Consider the following 5,073-nt stretch of genomic DNA (forward strand, 5'->3'; position numbering starts at 1 on the left):
TTTTATTTTAAAGAAGAGACCCACTGATACCTGTTCCTTGCTACATGTTCTTTAAACTAGTCGTATTAATAACGTTATAAGTGTTAATGCTTTATCGACGGGTAACTAAAATGCCGAGTTGCGTTTACCTAAACTTATTAAAAATAATATTATAAGAAATACACTGGGAATTGGGATCACATAATATCATCAGTAAGTATCTTGTGTTTTATTAATTTCAATGTAAAATAACAAGAAGTGTACAAAATTTTAAAGATGCCATTGAGTTAAGATGCCACGCACACAAGCTTCTAATAGTTGCCGTAATAAATAAGCTATTGTTCTTAGGTGTGCGGTCTCTAGTTGGAGCGCAGCGGAGACCAATCTTTAATCTAAGGTTTAATTTTAAAAATATACAGTTGTGATGACAACTCTTTCTAAGGCCGCGTTTCCTGCAAGCAAACTCGCGGAAGTCTTGCATGAGTTCATGCAACAGTGTTTACATGTTGTACTAATTCCTGCAATTTATTTCTACTAATACTAATATCTTGCGAGAAGCTCGCGGATCATATTCAAATTCAAAAACACTTTATTCATGTAGGTCATGGAAGTGACACTTATGAATGTCAAAAAATAAATTTTTTTCTTATTGAATTTACCGCTACTTCGTAAAGGGTTGAGCTAATGAGAAGAAGTAGCAAGAAACTCATTGCCACTCTTTTAAGTCAAAATTTACATTTTAATTGTTTTACAAATCATTACAATATATGCAAAGTGACGCAACAAAAATACTCAAATGTCATAAACTAAAAGGCTTACACGAGTAAGTCAAAAAAAGAAAAAAATGTAAATTAATACTTATAAACACTAGAGTTATTGAGTATAGTAGATGCATCAATCCACACATACCGTAAATAAATAGAGGCATTATGTGAGCATTTCATAAAATAAAATATTAAAGGAGATAATAGTAAAAAAACACACAAAGCAGACCTCCCGGTAACAAGATCATTCAGCCACCACGAGTAGCACCCGTTCACGAGCATGACGCATGGACCAGCCATCGCCTCCCTCGACCATATTTTAGGGAAGGGAACGACCCGCCACAAGCAAAGGCATTTAAGCGAGCATATGACGATACCTGTCACTAGAAATCTACCGAATAACAAAACAATGTTCATCTACATATTATGCAATACTTACTAAATGCCTCTGCTTACAATTTTGTTTCAATTTACTTAACTCATAATTATTATTCTTATTAAAATTGATTAAAAGAACAGAAACAATATTAATATTTAAATTATATAACTATAATGTAATACACAATAATAATATATAACATACTGTAAACACACACGAGAGCTTACGAGTGTCGCGATAGGAACTGTCAAGACGCATTCGTGTAGCAGCTGCATTAATAATTTTGTTGTTGAATAAGAAAAGAATATCAATTTTGGTTCGAGAATGGATTTCTACGAGATGTGAAGCTGGTGTTTACCATAATTTATTACGTGAAACTGGAAGATGGTCAACAATATTTAAATTTATTCGTATGACCGCAGTTTATTTAGAAGTGTTATTTCAGTAAAACTTGGTGATGTTATAAAAAAAACAAGTCACAAGACACTCATGTCAGAGATTCGATATCATCGAAGGAAAGACTCATTTTGATGCTGCGATTTTTCGGACTTCATTCTGTTGTAGAGAATTCTTTTACGATGGAATTAAGCACTTTAAATCGGTTTTTATAATCACAATATACACAAAGAGAGATTGCACTCATAAAAATCCTATTAATTTTATAGTTTCTTCACGAGACTATTCACGACTTTGCCGATGACTTATTATTTTCAATACAAAAACACAAGCCGTGCGGGCGATACTTGCTGCGACATATACGAAACTAGACCTATCGGTCTAGCAGCGAGACCTGTCGCGACTCGCGAGTCGATGCAGACATGTTTTCGCAACTACTCTCAAGAGGCGCTTGACAAACTGTCGCGACACTTGCAATGGGGTTTACACTTGCAAGCTGCTGTCAGACAGACTGTCGGACATTTCTCGCAGAACTTATCTTGCAGATGGAAACGCGGCCTTATGGCAGTTATTCGTGAAAGTTGACAATGACTTTTCACCTTAAATGTCGGATATTTTTTGTTGTCGATAATTATTTTTGGAGTATTTATGTGAATTAACAGCAAGATCTATAATACTGCCTTCACATAGAGTTAAAAAATAATTATTATTGAGAACTCTAATAAAACTTTAAATTGATAAATCCAGTACTAATTTAAAGTTTCATACTAAAACCAAGAAACAAGTATAAGAAGCCCTCGTAACTGTGAATTATTAAATATTGTGGCATCATCGGAAAATCTAAAACTCTTGCTACACGTGAAAATGAACCTAACACGAGAAAATTTTCGGTCAATGATTTATTATGACTTTCATTGTGGGCTTACTCAACAACAAAGCTATGATAGGCTGCGATAAGCATTTCTTAATGAAGCCCCATCTCGTGCCACTTTTACAATTGGTTTAACGAGTTTAAGCGTGGACGTAGCAGTCTCAATGATGATCCGCGTGAGGGACGTCTTTTAACAGCGACTACTGAAGATAGCATCAGTGCTGTGCGACGCATGATAGAGGAAGATAAGAGAGTGACCTATCAGCAGATACGGGCAAACCTAGGTATTGGTATGAGTCAAGTTCAAAAGATATTACACGAACATTTAGGCGTCAGGAAGCTTTGTACCAGGTGGATTCCCCATACTTTAACCGACGACCAGAAACACATTCGCATGGACTGGTGTCGCCAAATGATAGATAAGTTCCGAAGAGCTGTTTAACCTGATTCCTGCCGCCAAATTCCACCGTCCCACGACGCGCCACAAGTTAGGATATCATCCCCACCATCGATGTGTAGCGGTACTACAAAGCTGTGGAATGAGCTTCTTTGTGCGGTGTTTCCAGGACGATACGACATGGGTACCTTCAAAAAAAGCCCGTACACCTTCCTTTGTGCCCAGCGCCGCAACCCAAGCTTGATACGCCTGTTTTTTGCAGCTGTGATCTGCCACCGATGGGTACAGAGTTTGGTATAAAAATATCCATACCCTGTAGTATCACATCGGCTACTGAAACGGCGCAGGCACTAGGATCATACGAAGGGAAACAAACCCTGCCCCAAGGGTAGGATGCAAAAAAGGAACGCATCCTATCCCAATCTGCTGACTTGTAGTGCCAAACGCGGCGGGTCGCTGGTGGTCTGCGACGTTGGCGTCGGATAGGCACTACACTCCTGACCAGGCAATGGTCGGACGGTCCGAGAGTGGCGTCGACAAAGACCTGGTAACCATCGGGATGTGTAGTCAGCAGAAGATCCAATAAGGACGGCATGTGGCTATCCACATCCGGGAGCCGCGTTGGCGACTCAACCAATTGGGACAGACCATACGCCAATGCAAAATTATGCACAGATCGCCCTGCGTAGTCTGTGCTACGTGATCCAAGCCATTCGGCATTGTGCCCGTTGAAATCACCCAAGAGTACGATTTCAGCGGAGGGGATCTGTGCAAGCACGTCGTCAATTGCCGCTTGAACGCAGCCCATGAGATGATCGGTTTCTGCGTTACCACTATGGGACCTGTAGACACACGCATAGATGCGGACGCGGTCCTCTAAATCTACACGGAGCCAGAGAGTGGACAGGTCCCTACCCTCAAAATTGCCGAGACGGCGACAGCAGATATTCTCCCAACGTACACACATACCCCGGCATGAGGCAAAAAGTTGTGCTCAATTTTGTACCCGGGGTACGTTAAATATGGACGTATCGCTAGGTCGAGATATCTGCGTCTCAGTAAGGAAACACAAGGTCGGCTGCGCCGTCTCAAGGTGGTGGTGGACGGCGTTTAAATTGGAGTGAATTCCCCTGATATTGCAAAAGTCCACGTTGAGTGTGGAGCGGGGTGCCGTGGTGATACTGCCTCGTTTGTCCTTGGTCATGCGTGGTTCTGTGCCCTCCCCGGAATACGAAGTCTTAGTCGCCTCTTACGACACCCATGGGCCTGGGACTCCCCTATCAAAACGGGACTCCCCAAATCTTTTACGCCCCGGGAAAAGTACAGGGCCCTTGCCCAAGGATAGAAGTTTGTATGGAAATTGCAATTCACCCGTCACAATATTATCTGTATCTGTTGCTGTTGGTAATATAGGCTCTACCTCTAGTAATGTTTTCGGGTATTACAAGCCGGATCATTATTCGTGCCTCCAGATTTTTTAAGCGGCAAATCGCCCGTGCGAAGTCAAAATCGGCGAGCAGCTTTCCAGCTACCCGACCGGAACACGCAAGTTCTGGTCGTTGTCGAAAGCTGGTCTTGGTAACTTCAGCCAGCCGTCCATGCCGCCGTTGCACATGAGGAATGACACCCTGGCCCATACGGCAAAAGAGAAAGCCGATCGCTTGTGCACTCTTTTCACCTCCAACTCGACTCTTGACGACAACGGAAAAATACCGCCGACCATCCCGCGGTGTCAGAGCTATATGCCTGAAGTAAAGTTCAGACAGAAAACTGTTAGGCGAGCTCTGTTTTCGTTGGACGTCAGGAAGTCGAGCGGGCCGGATGGCATTTCTCCAATCGTGCTTAGAACGTGTGCCCCTGATTTGACGCCGGTGCTAACGCGTTAATTCCGGCACTCGTATTCTAAAGGCGTAGTCCCTGACTCATGGAAGTCAGCCCTTGTCCATCCGATCCAAAAAAAGGAGACAGTTCGGATCCGGCAAACTACAGGCCTATTGCTATTACCTCCCTGCTCTCTAAAATCATGGAGAGCATAATTAGCCGTCAGCTCTTGGTATACCTAGAGGGTCACCAGTTGATCAACGACAAACAATACGGGTTTCGCCATGGTCGGTCGGCAGGTGATCTTCTGGTATACCTAACACATAGATGGGCTGCGGCTATTGAAAGCAAAGGGGAAGGCCTGGCAGTTAGCCTGGATATAGCGAAGGCCTTTGATCGTGTATGGCACAAGGCGCTCCTCTCCAAACTTCCATCATTTGGGCTTCCCGAGAGCTTGTGCAAGTGG

The sequence above is a fragment of the Leptidea sinapis genome, chromosome 21, assembly GCF_905404315.1.
Source record: "Leptidea sinapis chromosome 21, ilLepSina1.1, whole genome shotgun sequence".
NCBI classification, from domain to species: Eukaryota; Metazoa; Arthropoda; class Insecta; order Lepidoptera; family Pieridae; genus Leptidea; species Leptidea sinapis.